At 42.0% G+C, this 25,888-nt stretch overlaps 1 protein-coding gene across 1 annotated transcript in view; it reads right to left on the reverse strand.

Moving 5' to 3' along the window:
* The window catches only part of KCNG2 (potassium voltage-gated channel modifier subfamily G member 2), a 199,453-nt gene extending 179,089 nt beyond the window's left edge, over positions 1 to 20,364 (reverse strand). Inside the window, exon 1 of the mRNA XM_075270943.1 lies at positions 20,238 to 20,364. The gene's annotated coding sequence lies outside the window, so the exon portion shown is untranslated. The remainder of the gene's footprint in view (positions 1 to 20,237) is intronic.
* Between the last annotated feature and the right edge of the window lie 5,524 nt (positions 20,365 to 25,888).

Raw genomic sequence — 25,888 nt, forward strand, 5'->3', positions numbered from 1 at the left:
TGCTGATAGCAAACGCTGTCAGTCCCCTAGAGGACAGAAAAGGGGATTAAAAGTAGAAAATTGTAAACAGTAGAGATAAGGACATTTATTATATGTAGAGATAAGGACATTTATTATATGTCCTTATCTCTATTCTGTTACAATTGCTACTTTTAATCCCCTTATCTGTCCTCTAGGGGACTGACAGCGTTTGCTATCAGCATAAAAAGGTATCAGTATGTGCATCAGTCCATTTTAATGTGTCAAACTGAATTCAAATGGACGGATGGATGGCATACTGATGTGTGAACCAAGCATAAGCCTAGCTTCTCCCACTCTCACTGACTAGCAATCCCACCCATTTACTAGCCCCTCCCACCATCGCAAGCTTACTAAGTTTATTGATCCCGCCCATTACTAGCCCCTCCCACTCCCCATCTGCCAGGCTAAGCTATTTCAACCACTATCAGAAGACAGAAGAGAGGGAGATGCCGTTCCCCAGACACAAGAAGGCTGGCAAGTATTGCAGGGGATAGGGGAGGGGGAAGATGATAGAGACAGAAGTTGTAAAACAGAATGTCACCGAATTATCAGAAAGTGTCCCTGGAGAGGTCACATGACCGCTCCAGGGATATGGGTAATTATAGATTTTTTTTTAATTGGTGTAAATTAGAAGTTAGGTGGGGGCAGGGAGTTTAGCTTAGGAGTTATCAGTTTATCCTGCACAACCCCTTTAAGTTTTGTAAAACAATGTACAACAGAAGAGTAAGAAGTGGGAAAAGTTTCCATAACAGTAGTAAGGTGTTTGTGTGTGGAGGGGAAATGGGATCACAGTACATAGGGAGGATAGGTAAGGTACAAGTGGTAAGAGGGGAGGTAAGGGCATAAGGCTCTGATGCAGCAAAGCTATAAATAACCAAATCCAATACAGAGAATAACTGATTCCAATACAAATAAGGCCCAAGTCACATCTGCACATGGATTTCCGTATTCCGATTTTCTATAATGGGGTTCGTGTGGTTTCTGCACGAAAAATGCAGAGAGATAAGTGCTGCTTGTGGCACTTTTCTCTTCGCATTTTTCATGTGGAGAGGGGAACGTAATGACCCGAACACAGATGTGAACCGGGACCAAGGAGGAGTTCAAACTATTGTTACTAAAGTCTGTTGCTGTCTTCTGTAATAGGTTGACTGCAACGAACTTTAGCTGTCGCAGGGAACAGTCACAGGCTGATTCTGTGTTATTCCCATTGACACTAATGTAAACCACATGACGGAAGCAAGCACGACTTTATCTTCTATTACATAAGTAAAGAAACATGACAGAAGCTAGCAACCATCATGTGGCATATATTAGTTTCAATGGGAGCGGACACAGAATCAGTCTGTGACAGCTAAATTCTGTTGCTGTCATTCTATGAGGGAAGACAGCAATGGACTTTAGTAAGGGTACTGTGAACTCTCCTTAAGAATTAACAAAGTGAAGAGCCAATCTCCTAGTAAAACACATGGGTGCTAGTATGCACCTAACATGGGAGTAGAAACAACTGTAGCAGCAGAAGGAGGTGAAAATCAAAATAAAGGAAGGTAGGTGAAAGTTAGAGGAGTATAATGGAAGAATTGGGAGGAAGAGGTGAAAAAGGTTGCAAGGAAGTTGGCAGAGTAATAAAATGTGTTCCATAAGAGCCACACTTTTTGATGTGAATCATCATCTGGGCTGAGTTCTGTTACCATGTCTTCTATACGACGGAGGTACAAGATCTCTTGGAGCCAAAGTGCCAAATAATGTGTATTTGGAGCTTGTGGTAAAAATAGATAGGTGGAAATAGGCTGGATGATCCTTCAATGCATTGCCTGTGACTTCTTTGATAGATACAAAAAGAGACAGTTCCACCAGATATGTAGCATTGTGCCCTGAGCTGCGGCACACCTCCAACAACAATCATCAGTTCACTTACTTGGGTTTTAACATAATACTATGGAAGAGCTGAACCTACCCTTAAAGTGGACTTGTCACCATATACAAAATGCCATAGCTCATTTGATTGCCATGGTGCTCCAGAACAATTTGGCGTTTTTTTATTTTTTTTTTAAATCCGTCCACCCAGACAAAAGCTATCACCATGGTAGTGTTAGAGTTAAGTCCTCCATCTTTGTATTTTGGCAGCCATCTTGTACTCTTTCACATATAAACTGTATAAGTATGTATTTTTCTGCTTAAGTCAAGGAGGCTCCTTGTTAGACTTTAAGGGCTAGTTCACACGTGGGCAAAGGGGAGGTTTTTGACAGCGGAATTCGCTTCAAAAACCTCTCCTTTAACATGGTGGTCTATGTAGACCACTAGCTTTTTTTTTCCTCCTAGCGTTTTCCACCTGAAGAAGCGACATGACCTTTCTTCAGGCGGAAAACGCCTGAAGAATTGCATAGAAGTGAATGGGAGGCGAAAACCGCGCGGTAAAAAACCGCGCGGTTTTTTGCACAGAAAACCGCGCGGTTTTTTGCAAAAAACCGCGCGGTTTTCGCCTGCAGTTTCTATAGCACATATAGGAAAAAAAAACCCTAGCGAAAACCGCGTCAAAAACCTCGTCAAAAACCGCGTGGAATGCAAAAAACAGCGTCGAAAAAACTCCCCGAGGTTTTTTACCTCGCACAAATAAGCTAGGCGGTTTTCACGTGTGAACTGACCCTAAGGAATGTGATAATGAACGTTAATGCATAGGTTGCTAATCCTTATCTCTCAAGGGCCTCATTTTGAGAAGATGCAGCTGACTTTGTATATCTCATATCTCCTTTACATGATGTATGGACACATAACCAACAAAAGTATTAATCTTATGGTATCTGGGCACTCTGTCATATTTTATGGTATATGAAGGTCACTTAGTGTGTGTATAGACACAGAGTCTATGGAACGTGTCATCTTATCTCTTTTGCCATGATATATACATATAGACATAGTCTGGGATGTTAGCTCACACATAAGTATTTTGAATCCTTCTTTGTTTCATGGGAAAGTCCATCCCAGTGTGTAAAGCTATAATGAGATGCAGATTATAATGAGCCTCAGCCAATAGCCATGTGCCAGGCTTGTCTTATATCTCTATAACCAATCATGATTGTATTGATTAGAATAGCCAAGCCAGCTCTTTGTCTGTAATGTATTTAAACTACCTTTTTCTTACAATAAAATCAGAACTCTTTTGATACACTACCATCTTGTGTCTTAATCAGTTCTCCAGGCCTAAAAGAAAGATGGCTGCAGTCCATCTAGGCCTGTTAATTAATTATCTAATTAGGACCTCTACAACATACGGAGGGATCCATATGTCCCTATCATACCTGGCGTCACTGGGTGGGCTTGAGAGATAAGGAGAAGGTTTGCTGATCTCCCGGACGACCAGTGATTACAGAAGTTCCTGGGACCACAGATCCAAAGTCAGCAGCTGCAAGGTAAGAGCTTTTATCTTACCAATTTGATCTGTGTTTCTAAGGACTTTTTGTACTCCTGTCCGAGTGTGAGGTAAACACATATGTTCCTTATATAAATATCTCAAGCTTTTTGCAAGAACCTAAGAGCAGTATGTTGTATGGGTGTTAAGTAGATGGAAACTTGGGCTGAAATTGTTCTGCTGACTTGTTGTGGTTGTGCATTCATTGTATTCATTTGTGTTCTGTGGAAAGTAAGTAGTCACGTGACAAAGGGACATAGTGATCCCTAAAACCCTCCATCTGACCTTAATTAGTCACTTTTGATTTAGATACAGTATATATAGTGTGCTGTATCTTGGAAAAAAAGGACAGAAGGGAAGGAGGGAATCCTCTAACTGATCTTTAAAGTCTCCATTGAATAAGATACAGTATATGTTGTACTGAGGAAGTCTTATAGGAATTTGGGGCAGGATAAGACAGTGGGAAGGAGGAGAGAAAAGAATTCACACAGAACAGAATGGGAGGGATACAGAGTCAGTCAGTTTGTAAATAAGCTCAAAAGATAGTAGAGGAGATAGAAGTAGAGCTGTGGAGAAAGGCTGTAGCAAATTGTTGAATTCAGAATGTTTTTGTACTGGACTTCTGAATAGTAGTCATTGGTCAGGAACTGGCTCCACTCATGGATAGTTGCATTAAATTAAGTAAGGATGGTTTCAGAAATAAGGTATTAAGTGTTTGTATATTTTCCTTAGTATAAGGGACTGCATAGTGAGCACCCACTCACAGTCCAGCTAAAGGGTTAATGTGGTCTGCATTGTGTTAGCAGCTATATATGAGTGGTAACTAGATAAAGATATAGGGAGAGTCCGCTGAAGTATATTGTGGCGGACCACTCACCAAGGTAGTAGATTCTGGGTGAAATCAGGTCTATAATGCTTTGAAAATCACCATGATTGTTGAAGCATTTATGCAAGGGAAAGAATGTCTGGAAAGATCAGAAGCTCCTGTGTGTCTCTAATTGAGGTCTGCTATGGAAATATTTAAAAACTGCACAGAAATATTAATATGTAATGTTGGTGTCAGTATTGGCTGTTTAAATCATATTTAATGTCTTTAGAATTGGATTAATGGCATAAATTTTAGATAATCATTATTATGTTTATTTTCCAGTGATATACACATTGATAAGAAGACGAAGCCATCTAATGACATGTTTTGTTTATTTTTCTTCAATATTCAGCTGTGCAGGAATTATAACTAACTGTATGGGTCTCAGCTCATGAAGCTGAACTAGAAGCCATCACTGAGACAGGGTACAAGGCCTGAGGGTAGGTGTTTGATATAGTAGGACTATGGTCCAATCTGGAGAGCGAGAGCTTTCTGTAGGGTTAATGTTAAGCTTAAAAGGATTTCCAGGCTATTCAGATAGTGATGGACCCTGCTGCTGCCCCCACACAGGTGGGTATAGTCAGAAGTTAAGGCACACACCAAGGCTGATATGAAAGAAAGTAGAGGTAACATGTGGGCAGACACTGCCACTAACCCAGCTGCAAAGGCCTAGGGGATATGCTTTACTGATGATTGGTCATTATACTAGGCCCAAACCCATTTTAGCTCTCTTTTCAGGTTTTACAACACTGAGGCACGAAAATGGTTTAGGAGGAAAGAAGCTTTGGAAATAACAAGGATCAAAAGAGGATGAATAACTCCTGGTGTCTGGTGGTAAGAGAGTATGTACTGAGAGCATCGTCCCCACTGATGGCATAAGCAGATTATTATTAAGTGCACTGTTTAGTAGTAGCCATGTGTGACCTGGTGAGCAGAGGATGGGCGGCTGCAGGATTTAGCATCACTATGGTGTGAGCCTGCATGACGTGTTAAGCACAATATAGACCAAAAAGTGAAAAGTTTCTGTGAGCCATGCCCGGAGCCCTTGTACCTGTTCCAGAGATTGCAGGTTAACTATATGATATAACTATAACTTTAGTAACTACTAAAGGTGAGACGGTATAAGTACGTGCTTGTGTGTATAGTTATTTCTCTTCAGGATGGCCCGGGGCATATCTGGTGAAGAAAGCTATCATAAACAGGGCTGCAGATAGACGGCTACTAAAGAAGTAGTGTGTCACTTGTCACTTGAATTGGTTTTAGCCCATATCAAACTTTCTTTGGGTCAGCCCCTAGGTTAGAGTTGTATTATGGTGTACTGACTGACTATGTGATGTCTTGGCAAAAACATTTGACTAATGTATAGTTTTGAGTTTTCTCCTCCCTCTCAGATTTTAAGTTAGTGGACGGGACCTATTCGTTTGAGACAAGAGATTGATGGTGATGAAGAGACACATGAGAAAAACCTTGGACCCAAGAGTTGATGGTCCTTCCAAGTGCTGCTGATAACCAGTATTTCTATGGAACTTGAAGGAAAACCTAACTGTATCCATGCTTCACATTGCAAGGAAGAATCTACACAAAAAGTGATGAAGATTCTCCTGATGTTACTGTTACAGATGGTCCTGGCAATAAGCCTGCATAGAACATTTGACAATGAGTGGGACAATAAGTTTCTTAAACATCATACGATCTTGAAGGAAGATTTGAATGTGTCAGATTGTAGGATATGTACTCATAGCCCCATATTAGCTTCAGTCATGTTATATATAGCTGTTTTCATGACACAACAGGAAATGTTTGAAGTATGTAGTTAAGAAGATACCACCTTATATTTTAGGAATGATACATAGTATCAGCAAGTCGCAGTAATAATCCTATGTTTCTTTTGCTTGTTTAAACTATTACAGTGTTTATGCAACCGGATGAAAAAATACAAAACTTGAGAGGCCAGACCCCTAAGAAGGATTTTTTGAGATAAAGGTTGAAATGCAGAAAAATACATGTAGGGAATCTGGGAAATCCCGCAGTGGACATTAGGTCACTGAAGTACTTACATGTTAATTTCTGTATTCAACCATCTCAAAATGGGGGAAATGTTAGAGTTAAGTCCTCCATCTTTGTATTTTGGCAGCCATCTTGTGCTCTTTCACATATAAACTGTATAAGTATGTATTTTTCTGCTTAAGTCAAGGAGGCCCCTTGTTAGACTTTAAGGAATGTGATAATGAACGTTAATGCATAGGTTGCTAATCCTTATCTCTCAAGGGCCTCATTTTGAGAAGATGCAGCTGACTTTGTATATCTCATATCTCCTTTACATGATGTATGGACACATAACCAACAAAAGTATTAATCTTATGGTATCTGGGCACTCTGTCATATTTTATGGTATATGAAGGTCACTTAGTGTGTGTATAGACACAGAGTCTATGGAACGTGTCATCTTATCTCTTTTGCCATGATATATACATATAGACATAGTCTGGGATGTTAGCTCACACATAAGTATTTTGAATCCTTCTTTGTTTCATGGGAAAGTCCATCCCAGTGTGTAAAGCTATAATGAGATGCAGATTATAATGAGCCTCAGCCAATAGCCATGTGCCAGGCTTGTCTTATATCTCTATAACCAATCATGATTGTACTGATTAGAATAGCCAAGCCAGCTCTTTGTCTGTAATGTATTTAAACTACCTTTTTCTTACAATAAAATCAGAACTCTTTTGATACACTACCATCTTGTGTCTTAATCAGTTCTCCAGGCCTAAAAGAAAGATGGCTGCAGTCCATCTAGGCCTGTTAATTAATTATCTAATTAGGACCTCTACAACATACGGAGGGATCCATATGTCCCTATCATACCTGGCGTCACTGGGTGGGCTTGAGAGATAAGGAGAAGGTTTGCTGATCTCCCGGACGACCAGTGATTACAGAAGTTCCTGGGACCACAGATCCAAAGTCAGCAGCTGCAAGGTAAGAGCTTTTATCTTACCAATTTGATCTGTGTTTCTAAGGACTTTTTGTACTCCTGTCCGAGTGTGAGGTAAACACATATGTTCCTTATATAAATATCTCAAGCTTTTTGCAAGAACCTAAGAGCAGTATGTTGTATGGGTGTTAAGTAGATGGAAACTTGGGCTGAAATTGTTCTGCTGACTTGTTGTGGTTGTGCATTCATTGTATTCATTTGTGTTCTGTGGAAAGTAAGTAGTCACGTGACAAAGGGACATAGTGATCCCTAAAACCCTCCATCTGACCTTAATTAGTCACTTTTGATTTAGATACAGTATATATAGTGTGCTGTATCTTGGAAAAAAAAGGACAGAAGGGAAGGAGGGAATCCTCTAACTGATCTTTAAAGTCTCCATTGAATAAGATACAGTATATGTTGTACTGAGGAAGTCTTATAGGAATTTGGGGCAGGATAAGACAGTGGGAAGGAGGAGAGAAAAGAATTCACACAGAACAGAATGGGAGGGATACAGAGTCAGTCAGTTTGTAAATAAGCTCAAAAGATAGTAGAGGAGATAGAAGTAGAGCTGTGGAGAAAGGCTGTAGCAAATTGTTGAATTCAGAATGTTGTTGTACTGGACTTCTGAATAGTAGTCATTGGTCAGGAACTGGCTCCACTCATGGATAGTTGCATTAAATTAAGTAAGGATGGTTTCAGAAATAAGGTATTAAGTGTTTGTATATTTTCCTTAGTATAAGGGACTGCATAGTGAGCACCCACTCACAGTCCAGCTAAAGGGTTAATGTGGTCTGCATTGTGTTAGCAGCTATATATGAGTGGTAACTAGATAAAGATATAGGGAGAGTCCGCTGAAGTATATTGTGGCGGACCACTCACCAAGGTAGTAGATTCTGGGTGAAATCAGGTCTATAATGCTTTGAAAATCACCATGATTGTTGAAGCATTTATGCAAGGGAAAGAATGTCTGGAAAGATCAGAAGCTCCTGTGTGTCTCTAATTGAGGTCTGCTATGGAAATATTTAAAAACTGCACAGAAATATTAATATGTAATGTTGGTGTCAGTATTGGCTGTTTAAATCATATTTAATGTCTTTAGAATTGGATTAATGGCATAAATTTTAGATAATCATTATTATGTTTATTTTCCAGTGATATACACATTGATAAGAAGACGAAGCCATCTAATGACATGTTTTGTTTATTTTTCTTCAATATTCAGCTGTGCAGGAATTATAACTAACTGTATGGGTCTCAGCTCATGAAGCTGAACTAGAAGCCATCACTGAGACAGGGTACAAGGCCTGAGGGTAGGTGTTTGATATAGTAGGACTATGGTCCAATCTGGAGAGCGAGAGCTTTCTGTAGGGTTAATGTTAAGCTTAAAAGGATTTCCAGGCTATTCAGATAGTGATGGACCCTGCTGCTGCCCCCACACAGGTGGGTATAGTCAGAAGTTAAGGCACACACCAAGGCTGATATGAAAGAAAGTAGAGGTAACATGTGGGCAGACACTGCCACTAACCCAGCTGCAAAGGCCTAGGGGATATGCTTTACTGATGATTGGTCATTATACTAGGCCCAAACCCATTTTAGCTCTCTTTTCAGGTTTTACAACACTGAGGCACGAAAATGGTTTAGGAGGAAAGAAGCTTTGGAAATAACAAGGATCAAAAGAGGATGAATAACTCCTGGTGTCTGGTGGTAAGAGAGTATGTACTGAGAGCATCGTCCCCACTGATGGCATAAGCAGATTATTATTAAGTGCACTGTTTAGTAGTAGCCATGTGTGACCTGGTGAGCAGAGGATGGGCGGCTGCAGGATTTAGCATCACTATGGTGTGAGCCTGCATGACGTGTTAAGCACAATATAGACCAAAAAGTGAAAAGTTTCTGTGAGCCATGCCCGGAGCCCTTGTACCTGTTCCAGAGATTGCAGGTTAACTATATGATATAACTATAACTTTAGTAACTACTAAAGGTGAGACGGTATAAGTACGTGCTTGTGTGTATAGTTATTTCTCTTCAGGATGGCCCGGGGCATATCTGGTGAAGAAAGCTATCATAAACAGGGCTGCAGATAGACGGCTACTAAAGAAGTAGTGTGTCACTTGTCACTTGAATTGGTTTTAGCCCATATCAAACTTTCTTTGGGTCAGCCCCTAGGTTAGAGTTGTATTATGGTGTACTGACTGACTATGTGATGTCTTGGCAAAAACATTTGACTAATGTATAGTTTTGAGTTTTCTCCTCCCTCTCAGATTTTAAGTTAGTGGACGGGACCTATTCGTTTGAGACAAGAGATTGATGGTGATGAAGAGACACATGAGAAAAACCTTGGACCCAAGAGTTGATGGTCCTTCCAAGTGCTGCTGATAACCAGTATTTCTATGGAACTTGAAGGAAAACCTAACTGTATCCATGCTTCACATTGCAAGGAAGAATCTACACAAAAAGTGATGAAGATTCTCCTGATGTTACTGTTACAGATGGTCCTGGCAATAAGCCTGCATAGAACATTTGACAATGAGTGGGACAATAAGTTTCTTAAACATCATACGATCTTGAAGGAAGATTTGAATGTGTCAGATTGTAGGATATGTACTCATAGCCCCATATTAGCTTCAGTCATGTTATATATAGCTGTTTTCATGACACAACAGGAAATGTTTGAAGTATGTAGTTAAGAAGATACCACCTTATATTTTAGGAATGATACATAGTATCAGCAAGTCGCAGTAATAATCCTATGTTTCTTTTGCTTGTTTAAACTATTACAGTGTTTATGCAACCGGATGAAAAAATACAAAACTTGAGAGGCCAGACCCCTAAGAAGGATTTTTTGAGATAAAGGTTGAAATGCAGAAAAATACATGTAGGGAATCTGGGAAATCCCGCAGTGGACATTAGGTCACTGAAGTACTTACATGTTAATTTCTGTATTCAACCATCTCAAAATGGGGGAAATGTTAGAGTTAAGTCCTCCATCTTTGTATTTTGGCAGCCATCTTGTGCTCTTTCACATATAAACTGTATAAGTATGTATTTTTCTGCTTAAGTCAAGGAGGCCCCTTGTTAGACTTTAAGGAATGTGATAATGAACGTTAATGCATAGGTTGCTAATCCTTATCTCTCAAGGGCCTCATTTTGAGAAGATGCAGCTGACTTTGTATATCTCATATCTCCTTTACATGATGTATGGACACATAACCAACAAAAGTATTAATCTTATGGTATCTGGGCACTCTGTCATATTTTATGGTATATGAAGGTCACTTAGTGTGTGTATAGACACAGAGTCTATGGAACGTGTCATCTTATCTCTTTTGCCATGATATATACATATAGACATAGTCTGGGATGTTAGCTCACACATAAGTATTTTGAATCCTTCTTTGTTTCATGGGAAAGTCCATCCCAGTGTGGAAAGCTATAATGAGATGCAGATTATAATGAGCCTCAGCCAATAGCCATGTGCCAGGCTTGTCTTATATCTCTATAACCAATCATGATTGTACTGATTAGAATAGCCAAGCCAGCTCTTTGTCTGTAATGTATTTAAACTACCTTTTTCTTACAATAAAATCAGAACTCTTTTGATACACTACCATCTTGTGTCTTAATCAGTTCTCCAGGCCTAAAAGAAAGATGGCTGCAGTCCATCTAGGCCTGTTAATTAATTATCTAATTAGGACCTCTACAACATACGGAGGGATCCATATGTCCCTATCAGTAGGTTATATGTAAACTAGCTCTGAAGCTCCAATTGGGCGGTGACCTTTCATTTTCTCAGAGAAAAAAAATTGAGAATCAAAGACGTTTTTCAATGGCACCATTTCAGGTACCACATAATCTACTGCAAAAAAAAATTTCTGTGGGGTAGAATGAAAAAAACCCACACACTTACAATTAGATGTAACTGCTTAAATGCCCTACTATTGTCGCATCATCTAAAGAGTTAAATAGTCGGTATAGGATACACCATGGGGAGAAATTAAGAGCACAGCGCCTGCGCCCATGCCATGCAGTCACTCTGTACACATCCACAATAAAAACAAATGGCTCCAACAGGTCAGAGGGGTTGTCTTTGATGAAACCTGCCATTAAAGGGGTTAAATGACTAGACAGTGATACATAATAAGATAGTTTCAGCACCAGTAGTTTGTTGAGATTCTCTAGGCAGCAGCACGACATTTATTTCTACAGTGTACTGAGTGAATACAGTATAAACACATACAGATCCAGATTTCCTAATAGATAGACAGTGCAAACACCAGTCTGAAAATGCACCAGATTTATCAAAGGGGCTGAGACTGGATGATAAATCAGGTGCATCTTTAGACTGTGAGACCTGAATTGCACAACCTTTTTGGTGGTTTACGGTTCATTTACACACAGGATGGCGGACGCTAGGAAGCCACAGCTACAGTTGTATTGAAGTGTATGGGACATGCAATCAAAAGATTGCAGGCTCAAGCCCCCATGGGGGGGGCTCATGAAATAGTTAAAACCACAAAAACCATTTTTAATATATTTAAAAAAATTATATTTACAGTCCTATGAAAAAGTTTGGGCACCCCTATTAATCTTAATCATTTTTAGTTCTAAATATTTTGGTGTTTGCAGCAGCCATTTCAGTTTGATATATCTAATAACTGATGGACACAGTAATATTTCAGGATTGAAATGAGGTTTATTGTACTAACAGAAAATGTGCAATATGCATTAAACCAAAATTTGACCGGTGCAAAAGTATGGGCACCTCAACAGAAAAGTGACATTAATATTTAGTAGATCCTCCTTTTGCAAAGATAACAGCCTCTAGTTGCTTCCTGTAGCTTTTAATCAGTTCCTGGATCCTGGATAAAGGTATTTTGGACAAACAATTCAAGTTCAGTTAAGTTAGATGGTCGCCGAGCATGGACAGCCCGCTTCAAATCATCCCACAGATGTTCAATGATATTCAGGTCTGGGGACTGGGATGGCCATTCCAGAACATTGTAATTGTTCCTCTGCATGAATGCCTGAGGATTTGGAGCGGTGTTTTGGATCATTGACTTGCTGAAATATCCATCCCCGGCGTAACTTCAACTTCGTCACTGATTCTTGAACATTATTCTCAAGAATCTGCTGATACTGAGTGGAATCCATGCGACCCTCAACTTTAACAAGATTCCCGGTGCCGGCATTGGCCACACAGCCCCAAAGCATGATGGAACCTCCACCAAATTTTACAGTGGGTAGCAAGTGTTTTTCTTGGAATGCTGTTTCTTTTTGGACGCCATGCATAACGCCTTTTTTTATAACCAAACAACTCAATCTTTGTTTCCAAAATGAAGTTGGCTTCTCCAAATGTGCTTTTGCATACCTCAGGCAACTCTATTTGTGGCGTACGTGCAGAAACAGCTTCTTTCTCATCACTCTCCCATACAGCTTCTCCTTGTGCAAAGTGCGCTGTATTGCTGACTGATGCACAGTGACACCATCTGCAGCAAGATGATGCTGCAGCTCTTTGGAGGTGGTCTGTGGATTGTCCTTGACTGTTCTCACCATTCTTCTTCTCTGCCTTTCTGATATTTTTCTTGGCCTGCCACTTCTGGGCTTAACAAGAACTGTCCCTGTGGTCTTTCATTTCCTTACTATGTTCCTCACAGTGGAAACTGACAGGTTAAATCTCTGAGACAACGTTTTGTATCCTTCCCCTGAACAACTATGTTGAACAATCTTTGTTTTCAGATCATTTGAGAGCGGGCTGTCCATGTTCGGCGACCATCAAACTTAACTGAACTTGAATTGTTTTGTAGAAAGAAATGGTCCAAAATCCCTTCATCCAGGATCCAGGAACTGATTAAAAGCTACAGGAAGCAACTAGAGGCTGTTATCTTTGCAAAAGGAGGATCTACTAAATATTAATGTCACTTTTCTGTTGAGGTGCCCATATTTTTGCACCGGTCAAATTTTGGTTTAATGCATATTGCGCATTTTCTGTTAGTACAATAAACCTCATTTCAATCCTGAAATATTACTGTGTCCATCAGTTATTAGATATATCAAACTGAAATGGCTGTTGCAAACACCAAAATATTTAGAACTAAAAATGATTAAGATTAATAGGGGTGCCCAAACTTTTTCATAGGACTATATATATATATATATATATATATATATAAAAAAAATCCCCCTTTCGCTAGATTTGAAATAAAAATAAACAAACATATTATACATGTAATATTACACATAATTTATAGTGGTTAAAAGTGTACCAACCCATAGAATACAGGTGACATGTCATTTTAGCTTAATAAAGCCCATAAGAAAGTCACAGAAATGCAGTTTCTCCAATTTCACCCGATTCTGAATTTGTTTCCAGTTTCCTAGTACATGGTACAGAATACTAAATGGTACCGGGTTCGAATCCCGCCAGGAACAACATCTGCAACGAGTTTGAATGTTCTCCCCGTGCTTGTGTGGATTTCCTCCCTTTCTACAAAGACATACTAATAGGGGGAAAAAAAATTGTACATTGTGATCCCTATATGGGGCTCACAATCCACATTTAAAAAAAAACAACCCAAAAACTAAATGCTACCACTACAAAGTACAATTTTTCCTGCAAACAATAAGCTCTCATATGGCCCTCTGAACAGAAAATTAATAAAGTTATTGAGTTTGGAAGGCAGGGAGTCAAAAACAAAAATTGAAAATAGAAAAATTACTGCTGCGGGAAGGGGTTAACGGTCCGTGTGAAGATTTAAACAAAAATAGAAGGAGCTATTTCTCTGGACTTTTTCATGGATCTCTCAATTTTGGACCATCTTTGGTGTATTGTGGCACACTAAAGCCAGGCCCATTTTTCTAAGAATTCACAACCGCATGTCTAGCAAGTTAAAAATATTTTGCCCAAAACTAGATACACCAAATACTGACCATGTGAAAGTTGTGCACAACATATATGCAATAGTTCTAAAGGGGCGTTCACACTTGTGCCGGTGTCCACCCTTTGGGTCTCTGTCCTGTTCCCCAGAGAAACTGCATAGGGGACGGCTTTTCAGCGGTCACTTTTAAAACCCATTCATTTGAATGGGTTTTAAAAGCAAACCACCAGTTTGGCCGCTTCCCCCGCAGAAAGGCTGCATTTGGACACCGGCAGTTTCCTTTTAAAACCCATTCAAATGAATGGGCTTTAAAACTGACTAGAGATGAGCGAACACCATTCGATCGAATACATATTCAATCGAATATCAGGCCGTTCGAGGTGTTCGATTCCAATCGAACACCACGAGGCAAACGCAGTAAAATTGTTTATCCCCTCCCACCTTCCCTGGCGCGTTTTTTGCACCAATAACTGCGCAGGGGAGGTGGGACAGGAACTACGACAACGTAGTTGTCTACGACAATTTTTTTTAAAAAAAATCAAGTGACCTCCAATTTAGACGAATGGTAGATTTAACATTCGATTAATTTGGGACTGTGAACTATGTGACTGTGAGACAGGGACAGATCTACAGGCAGGGTTAGCTAGGGATTACCTTTATTTAGGGGGGGAATGTTACTCACCCAGCTCTTTGGAGCGCTATCTGGTTGGGATCCCTGTCAGCTTGCGATATGCGCGAGCTGACTTTTTCCCATAGGAATGCATTGACCAGCGTTGATTGGCCAGTGTGCAGCATTCGGCCAATCAACGCTGGTTCTGCTGGAGGAGGCGGAGTCTAAAATTGGTCCACAGCAGTTTCCATTGTGGTCCGATCTCAGATGTAGCAGTGCTGACACAGTACTGTACATCGGAGATGAAGCAGAGCTGGGCATGCACTCTGCTTGGCTGCATCTGCCAGCTTTGCTACATCTGGCTATGCGCTCAGCTCAACTACTCCGGAGTAGTTGAGCTGAGTGTGCAGTATCGTCTGCAGAGTGTAGTTGAGCTGAGTGTGCAGTATCGTCTGCAGAGTGTAGTTGAGCTGAGTGTGCAGTATCGTCTGCAGAGTGTAGTTGAGCTGAGTGTGCAGTATTATCTGCAGAGTGTTTCAATTTTTGGACACCACACTGTGTAGTGATTAACCCCCTCCCCCGCCCACACTCTCCTAAGCCCCGCCTTCGTTATAATACTAGTTGGGGGATAGGGGGGCAGGGCGCTCTGAAGACCAGACAGAGGACCGGACCGGACCTAGAAGAACAGGGAGCTTCAGGTAAGCAGACACCGGTGGGGGGGAGGGGGTTAATCACTACACAGCGTGGGGTCAAAAAACTGTAAACAATTTTTGGACTACATACTGTGTAGTGAATAGGATCGTAAAATCCCAGCTCTGCTTCATCTCCCATGTAGTCCGATACGATACTGCACACTCAGCCCAACTACTCCAGAGTAGTTGAGCTGAGCGCACGGCCCGGTGTAGGAGAGCTGGCAGATGTAGCAGTCCGATGCAGCAGACTAACACACTCAGCTCTGCTGCATCGGATTGCTAACATCGGCCAGCTCTGCTACATCTCTGGTGTAGCAGCTCTGCACTACTCCCAATCATCCCTCCATCTACTCCTCTTGTCACACACATCTCATGTGTAGCAGAGCTCAGCACACACTTAGCTCTACAACAGAGTGTAGAGATGTAGCAGAGCTGAGTGTGTGCTGAGCTCTATTACACCAGAGATGTGTGTGACAGGAGGAGTAGCTGGAGGGATGGTTGGGAGTAGCCAGGCTAATCACACGGCTAGCTCTGCTTCATCTCGCCATAGGAATGCATTGACCAGCGTTGATTGGCCAGTGTACAGCATTCGGCCAATCAACGCTGGTTCTGCCGGAGGAGGCGGAGTCTAAAATTGGACCAGAATGGAAACTGCTGTGGACCGATTTTAGACTCCGCCTCCTCCAGCAGAACCAGCGTTGATTGGCAGAATGCTGTACACTGGCCAATCAACACTGGTCAATGCATTCCTATGGGAAAAAGTCAGCTCCGGCATATCACAAGCTGACAGGGATCCTGACATAATAAAGGTACTTGATGCCCCCAGACATGCTTCCCCTGCTGTCCCAGTTGCATTCCAGGGTGTTGGCATCATTTCCTGGGGTGTGGTAGTGGACTTGGTGACTCTCCTGAGTCGAATGGTGGGATCCTCTGTAGCGAAGCATTTTCTCCCATTGACTATAATGGGGTTCGATATTTGTTCGAATAGTCGAATATTGAGCGGCTATTCGAAATGAATATTGAACATTTTACTGTTCGCTCATCTCTAAAACTGACTGCTGAGAAGCCATCCACTATGCAGTTTCTCTGTGGAATAGGACAGAAACCCGGCAAGCAGACACGAGCACAAGTGTGAATGCCCCCTAATACAACATTATACAGTATGTCACCCTACACATGCAGCCACGGCTGCAAAACATCTCTGTACACTTACACCAAATTATGCTGTGCAACTGGTTTTACCCAAATTATCGCTGTTTTTCAATGTGGTTTTTGGCTACATTTCAGCTGTACAAGCTGTGCCTCCAAAACCCGGCACCTTCATGACAGCACAATAATTAGCATTTCTTTCTAAAGTCTTTGAGACATCCTCTTTTGATATGTTGTAAAATGTCAACTGCTTTTTTTTATTATAGTTATATATGTTTCTTGGAAAGCTAAGATAGAACTAACATTGACACTGAGGGCTCTCAGATTTTCTGAAAAGTGAATGGAAAATCTTCCTATGCATGCAGCATAACCCAGCAGAGATAACTTGGCAGATTTGCCATTCAGGGAACTGACATTGTATGGCCCCATCTTTAAAGGGATTGTTCCAAGACTGAAATTTATCACCTATCTACTGGACAGGACATGGCTGCAACTATTAAAATTCTATGAGACTGACAAACATAGCCAAGAACAGCACTGCTTGACGGCTGCTCCATTTATATGGGGGACACAAAACTTAACTTTTTGTGATCATTGGGGTTCCCTATGGTTGGACCCCCACATATCAGACATTTATCATCTATCCAGTGGATAGCTGAACAGCTTAAATCTTGAAACAACCCATTTTAATGTGGTCTACATGGGTCGCTCTCTTAAAGAAGGCAGAGTCACATAGAATATAAGGGAACTAACATAAATTTGGCATGAATGGGGTTGGCTCACTACAACAAATCACAGACTATTTACTATAGAATTTTGAGTTCCCTGTTCTATTGCTTGGATTCCCAATGTTTGGACCCCCAGAGATCTGACACGTATCCACTATCCTGTGGATAATGGACAAATGTTTTTGTGCCATAACCCATTTAATTTTCTCAACAACAAGATTGTACTTTGACACAAAAAGTTTTTTCATTATGCCACTAAGGGCTCATTCACATCTGTGCCCCGGTCTCCATTTTGCAGGTTTCCCGAAACTGGTCAGGAAACGGAAACCTGTAGTCATTTTTCAAACCCATTCATTTGAATGGGTTGAAAAGTGTCCGGCCTTGAGCGCCTGTGAGCGTTTTGTGCTCTCCGCTGTGAAACAGTTTTTTTTTTTAACCGGATCCAAAGTCAGACATGCAGGACTTTGTGTCCGGTTAAAAAAAAAAAAAAAAAAATGGTTTCACCGTGGAGAGCACAAAACGCTCACAGGCGCTCACGGTCTGACAGGTTTCTGTTTGCAGAAGATGGAAACCTGAGAACGGAGACCAAGGCGCTGGTGTGAACCCAGTGTAACAGCCCCTATAACTGCATATCAGTGGTTTAGAAGTGATTTTGGTAGTTGATGCCATTTAAAATGGTTCCCTGCTTTGACAAATCCCTACCTGCTAGCAGGGTGTATGAAGCTAATCACAATGTCATCTCCCTCCTCCTATCAGTCAATTGTAATCTGTTGGGAAACCTGGTAGCACCGGGGAAATGTGGCATCAAATACTTCACATATCAATAGGTTGTCTGTGTAATGTAGGCAGGTCCTCCAAAGTGAGATACATTCCTAATAACTACTCTATTCTCTGGTCAAGAGATCAGGGGATAATTCAGACCTCTAACAGAGTATATGAAAAATGAGTTTTCACAAGCAGACAATTCCTACAAAGTTACAAAATTAAGCTAAAAGTGTTCTTTCAATTTAGATGTCACATGAATGCTCAGCCAAGAGAGAGGGAAATAACCCCCCTAAGAATAAAGTACCTGACAAGTTAAAACCCTTCCGTGCCTAAGCCTTTCTTTTTCCCTGACATGTTCCCTCAGTGGAGTTGGGACACCCCATACACATTAGCTGGTTGGCTGATCACACATGATGTATAGACAGCTGTAAGATCAGGATTTCTGCCATTTTGACAAATGTTTTAATGGTCACTGGGGGAATTTATTATTAGATTCCACTGCCGTCAGATATTTCCGGTTTCTTTATGCTGCCCATGTACTGGCGTGACATTGCCATAAATGCATCATAAAATGTTACTCCAAATAAACCACATTCTAAACCACAAAATAGCCAAATAATAAGCCTGGTGTAAAAGCCTTCAAAACGGGCACAAACAGATGATAAATCTTGCACAAACAGCACAAAACTTCAAAAAAAGGATAGATTAAAAAAATAAATAAATAAATAAATGTTCCCCACTGTGTCTAATCTGATAATATCTTACTCTAGGCTTAGTCATTGTAAGGATTATTCTTTATAAGACACGCATACCGATTATTGTAGGAAAATGCTTATCATTAAAAGAACATAGCATGGAAATTATTGGCCGATGAAGTAGATTTCCATCAGTTTTGAAACAATGATTTTATACTACTTTAGATGCAATAATTAGGAAATAAATCATAATTGTGAAGTTTTTTTTGTAAAGCAATATATTTATCTTTACAATTCTCAGATCTTCCTATCTATTGTGCAGCATATTAATGTGGGTGTAATAAATCTGCAGGTTGCTCCGCCACCTTCATCCTGTGCACTGTGGTGCTTATGAATCACAATTGACTCACCGAACAGATTATTTCAATGCCCGAGCCCACCCTGAGTTCTAGATATGTAGCCACACATGGTGATATCCCATCAACAAACTTTTACTAGTGATAATACTATTCCCTATCTCACCGGACAGTTGGCGAGTACCATCCAGCACAGCAGCATCCATTCCATCGATGATGCCTATGACAGATCTAAACAGTACAACTGTAGTATCACACGTAATGGATATTGCTGACTACTGTATATCAGATTATCAATTGAAGTACATCATGTAATTAGTTCATTACCAACTAATGCTTATATCCCTACTGGGAATATCATTCATGTAATTGTGGAAAGGGAATTCATTATAAAGGGATGTAATAATGAAGTCTATGGCTTGTTTGCTATTCCTGAAAATCATTCTCCTGTGTGAATCTTCACCTCCGCGACCATTCGGGTGACATTACAACAAACCACATTAAACTATAACTTTTTATTAAAAACTTAATGGGCTCTTAGGTCAGTAATAAAGTTGACGTATGATCAGTATAGAGGACATCCAGATCCAGCAATGTTACGCTTGTATCCACAGAATCTGCATATTACTAGGGGGAAAAAAACGAAGCTACATCTCCAGTAAATATGGCAGCATTATAACCAGATGCCAGGGTGCTAAAGGGCAGGACAGAATGAGGCACAAACAGGCTCAGCCACACTAGAGAGACTACTAAGTGCCCTTTATGACTGACTGCTGTGGTGAAGCAGAGCTGGATTTGTCATTTGGCTCACTAGGGCTGGGTAGTTGGTGATACAATAATGCAGTAGGTCTCCCTGCAATCCCAGTTTGATATTATGTGTTTTATACCAGAAAATTCTGCATATGACAAAGTCAGCACAGCTACAACTAGGCAGCAGAACTTGTCCTGTCCCGTCCAGCGCACTGGATACAGCAGCCCCATGTAATAAAGCTGACCCTATATAAGGATGCATTGTTAGGGTCACAGTGTAATATAGGGTGCCAGTATTTCTCCGGTATACATGGTGAGACATAGTATAGAGCTGAGGCAGCTACTCACCAGCGGCAGCAGACGATCAGTCCAGTCCTCCACTACTACTTGCACATCCTCAGCTCCTGTCCCACAAGCTGGTCCCTCCGCAGCCTGGAGCACTGAGGCAAGTGACGAGCTCCACACCCTCCAGCCCTGTACATGCTACCCACAGTGTGGAGAGGATTCCCGCCCACAGCACCGCCCATGTGAGGGAAGCCTGTACAGAGGTGCCGGGCTGAAGTCCTGTAGTTACCTCATAGCAGGGACAAGATCCGCTGCACTGCACACTAGAGATTACCTGGTGAGCAGCACACGACTACTAAGTGCCCTTTATGACTGACTGCTGTGGTGAAGCAGAGCTGAATTTGTCATTTGGCTCTCTAGGGCTGGGTAGTTGGTGTTACAATAATGCAGTAGGTCTCCCTGCAATCCCATGCAAATACAGTTTGATATTATGTGTTTTATACCAGAAAATTCTGCATATGACAAAGTCAGCACAGCTACAACTAGGCAGCAGAACTTATCCTGTCCCGTCCAGCGCACTGGATACAGCAGCCCCATGTAATAAAGCTGACCTTATATAAGGATGCATTGTTAGGGTCATATAGGGTGTCAGTATTTCTCCGGTATACATGGTGAGACATAGTATAGAGCTGAGGCAGCTACTCACCAGCAGCAGCTGACGATCAGTCCGGTCCTCCACTACTACTTGCACATCCTCAGCTCCTGTCCCACTGCAGCCAGGAACACTGAGGCAAGTGACGAGCTCCACACCCTCCAGCCCTGTACATGCTACCCACAGTGTGGAGAGGATTCCCGCCCACAACACCGCCCATGTACAGAGGTGCCGGGCTGAAGTCCTGTACTTACCTCATAGCAGATCCGCTGCACTGCACACCTATGTACTGAGAGCAAAGCGCCATGCAGCGGAGTATGTGTCAGGCTGAGGTGATGTGCGCTCCATGGTGATGGCTGTAGTAAGAGTGAGTAGCGCTCCTCAGAGGCTCTGCTCCTCCTCAGTGTCCTTACTGTAGCGCTGCCTCTTATCATGCTGACTAGGAACCGGCTTTCTAGAACTTTATGGGGCGCTTATACATAGTAAGTCGCCTGGGTGCAATGTCTGCTGTAACCTTAAAGGGGTTGGCCACTTTCAGACCAATATTGACTAACAAATGTGCAATAAAAAGATATACAATTTTCCAATATACTTTCTGTATCAATTCCTCGCGGTATAATTGTATCTCTTGTTATTGTACATTTGTTTGTCAATATTGGTCTGAAAGTGGCCAACCCCTTTAAGTGCTGAAGCTGCTAGTGAACAATGCCTGGCTCACATGTCTCCAGGTGGCCCCATAAAAGAGGAAGAACAGGAGCCTGCCTTGTACTGTATATTACCTGCTGTTTGGATGATGTGTAGGGATGCATTCACACAGTGATTTTGCACACATTAGTTTTGGCAAGGTGCAATTTAGGCTGAGACCACACGTTGCCCAAAAACTGCTCTTTTTTTGCTGCAGTTTTTTTTAAAGTTTTTTTTTTTCTTTTTCAAACCACTCCTGACTTTGATCTAAAAACGCAGCAAAATCTGCAAGAGAAAAAGCAGTTAAGGCTAAGGCACCACGTAGTAGGCCACAGCAAAAAGCACTGCGGTAAAAACCGCGGTGGAAACACATTGTGGTTTAACCACAGCGCTTTTCACAGAAAGGATGCATGGGTTTCCTCTGCAGGCTTTCTACTTAAATTATACCTAAAGGGAAACCGCCAGTGTTTTTGTAGATATAATTGACATGCTGTAATTTTCATAATATGTGGAAATGCTATAAATATAAATAAATATATATATATCTGAGATTCTGTTGGTCAGCTTTACCAGTAAGGCTGGGTTGACATCTGCAGCGGAGTGTTTCTGTTTCAAAACTCCATTGCAGCGACCACTGAAAATTTCTGCAAGTTTTACTTTTTTGTCCGAAGGTTTCAATTTAAAACAACTGATACCAGAAGATCCCATTTTAGTCAATGGGGTCCATCAGGCACTGTTGGTGTCTACGTTTTAGGGGTCCATGTGTACATTCTTCTGGTACTCTAACAGACCAGAACAATGGACAGCCTTGTGTAGATGTGAACATGGCGTCATATATGAGGTTGGTCTACTAACTTGCCACTTGAGTGAGGCAAAGCCCAGCTCAGATGTGTACAGCAGCGTCTTGTAGTCCTAAGGCTCAGAAGTGCACCAGTCAGATATCCTATCCTACTAATATTATAAATGTGAAAATTTGTGTGTTTTTGTATGTTTGTTACTCAATCACGCAAAAACAGCTGAACAGATTTGATCATTTGTAACCTTGATTAAAACGTAGGCTACTTTTTATCCCGGTAAATGACATGCCTTCACGACTGTTATGAATTTATGTTCACATACTATATCAAACTAATCATGGCAGCAGACTGATAAGCCAGGTCTGTTATCTGTGTATGTAAACACACAGCTAACCCTCAGTCCATTGTGTACATGTATTTGCATATTATCTGATCTGCTCAAGGCAGCATACTGACACACTGGATGGAAAACACCTTTAATCCAAATTGGCAGCTACTTTTAAACATGTCGGGAAAAAGAAAATCTAATTAGTTGCAAAATTCTAAAACAAAGAGAACTATGAAGGTAGCCAGAAGTCAACGGAGTTCTCCTCAAGCGAAGCTGAGGGAGATCATCGTTGCCAACAGCACACTCATTATATGGCTTCCCAGCGAGCTGCTGAGATGCCGGAACAATCACTGGCACAGCGCGAGGAACGAGTTCAACGACAGGCCAGCTTGACAGCTGCTGAAACGCCAGAGCAGGCGGATCATCAACGCTAATAACACGCTCATTATATGGTATCCTAGCGAGCTGCTGAGATGCCGAAACAATCACAGGCACAGCACGAGGAATGAACTCAGCTGCAGGCCAGCTTGGTAGCTGCCGAAACGCCGGAGCAGGCGGATCATCAACGTCAACTACACGCTCAATATATGGCGTCCCAGCGAGCTGCTGAGATGCCGGAACAATCACATGCACGGTGCAAGGAACAAGTTCAGCGGCAGGCCAGCTTGAGAGCTGCCGAAACACTGGAGCATGTGGATCATCAACACCAACAACACGCTCATTATATGGCTTCCCAGCGAGCTGCTGAGATGCCAGAACAATCACAGATACAGAGCAAGGAATGAGTTCAGTGGCAGGCCAGCTTGACAGCTGCTGAAACGCGCGTATCACATTGAAACCAATAGGGAAAAAAGCAGCCCATTCATTTCAATGGGGAGCGCTCGTATGCCGGCTCCCATTGAAATGAATGGGATCTGCTTTGTACGCGTTGATTCTGAACGTGTTTTACGTTCAGAATCAGCTCAGCGTATCCGAAGTGTGAATGCACCCTTACATAGTTTAATATGTGTACCACTTCCTTGAAAAAGCTGCTTTTAAAAACTTGCTACTTAGATTTAAGTGAAGTTGGAGCTTTCAACACACATCCAAAGGTTCTGTCTCTAGTTGTATATCTCTGCCCCTGTATACTTGACAAACTTTTCCTATGCTACAGCTATGAAGCTGCTTGTTGATTTCCCACACGTGGCTGCTATTTCCTGTCTGGAGCCCTTGGAGGCTGTGACACACCTGTTTGCACTTGAGACTGATTTGCATATTTCTGAAAACAAGTCTGAAATCTAGTGGACTAAACCAGTGATGGTGAACCTTTTAGAGACTGAGTGATCAAACTGCAGCCCAAAACCCACTAATTTATCGCAATGTACCAACACGGCAATTTAACCTTAATACTGTGTGGACCTACAATTGTAGACTCGCAAAATATGGTTGTATGAATGGGGCTTTACAGAATTTTCAATGATAGAAAACTACCTTGTAATGAAAGGTAATTGTTTGCATTTGGCATCATTTTTAACAATTAATGTTCACTATTTACATCGTGCAGGATCTATTTTATAGTTATCATGCAATGTTATTAGAACCTGAAATATTATCACTTGTCTGCTATAAAATAGATACTGTGTGATATAAATAATGAGGGGACCCACACAGTATAATCTTCTCCACAGTGACCCCCACACAGTACAATTTGCTCCACAGTGATTCCCACACAGTATAATCTGTTCCATGGGTACCCAAAGAGGGGTCTCTGAGTGCCACCTCTGGCAAGCGTGCCATAGGTTCGCCACCACGGGACTAAACTCTCTGAAGGTACGATGGTGTTCAGCATAAAAGTACAAATTATAATGATCACAAATACAAGATCACATTCTTTCCTGACTTGTAATATGTACTGGGAAGTTTTATGTTCCATAATCCTTACCTCACGACCTGAAACTATGCGTTAGGATTGGGTCCTGCAGGGTTCACACTCTGCGCACAGCGCCACCTGCAGGTCAATCTAACCCTCGGCCTCATGTATTGAGGTGTCTGGAGTGTAAGTCCAGCTTTCGGCCTACTGAGCATGCTCAGACCTATTGGAGCCACTCACAGGCTAAGTGCCATTTCTCACCCACTGGGCATGAGCGGTGAGGTCACTACCACTGGCCCTACTGGGCGGGGACTTCCCTTTAAAAAGTGTGAGCCAACGCCCGCCCGGCGCTCACACTTTGAATCAGAATCACTGAGGTTGTTAAAGACAGTAGTTCAGGGCTAGCTGCAGTTTTCAGGCAGGTGCCAGACTAGGCCTCTGTGTGGGGTTTTCCTTGCCACTATCCACTCTGTTGTTCAGTACCTGTAAAATCCTGAACTATCAGCCCTACTCCAGGCTAGGAGCCGTGGACTCTGTACCAGCCTGAGGCGCTGATAGCAGGTGTGGTTTCTCAGATAGCTTCCTTTACTGTCTAACTACCTTTGTTACTCTTGGCTGTTGCTGGAGCTGCTGTGGTTGCTGACCTGGGGTGAGTTAACCCTTGGCAGCCTTGTTTGTTTTCAGCTGTACTGTGCACCTGGCCAGTGAAGTTAACTGGCCGGGCACTGTTGCAGCTTGTTCACATTGTACCGCGCCGCATGTCTGCCAGTGCAGCTTAACTGGTAGCACACTATTCAGACGTACAGCCACCCATCATTGGGCCTGTGGACCTCGCTGCAATGCCTTGCAGACTAGGTTATGTCGTTTAAAAATATTATTTTTTAATAAATACACAGAACTGTAACATAAGTGTGAGCCAAGGTCTTGCTGTCATGTCTGAACAGGCGCAGTTACAGCGCTATGTGCAGCAGTTGAAGGCGCGCCTCCTATCGCTGGAGCAGCGACCACCAACTACTGGGGACGCCTCCCTCACTGCACAGTGATAGCGCAAGCCCTAGCTCTTACACCATCAGCTACTGGGCAAAACCCCCGTTTGGCTCTCCCCAATAAACCCCCGTTTGGCTCTCCCCAATAAATTTTCTGGTGAGTCAAGGGAATGTAGGGGGTTTATAAATCAATGCTCTATTCACTTTGAGGTGCAAGCAGCCGCATTCCCCACTGAAAGGAGTAAGGTGGGGTTTGTAATATCCCTCTTAGCAGACTGGGCATTAGAATGGGCTATGCTTTTATGGGATCGTGGCGATCCGGTCCGCACTCGCGCCACAGCCTTCCTAGGAGCCCTGAAACAAGCCTTCTTAGGTCCACGGGTCACCTTTGATTCATCCCTGCAGCTACTAGACCTAA

Source organism: Leptodactylus fuscus, chromosome 4, assembly GCF_031893055.1.
Source record: "Leptodactylus fuscus isolate aLepFus1 chromosome 4, aLepFus1.hap2, whole genome shotgun sequence".
NCBI classification, from domain to species: domain Eukaryota; kingdom Metazoa; phylum Chordata; class Amphibia; order Anura; family Leptodactylidae; genus Leptodactylus; species Leptodactylus fuscus.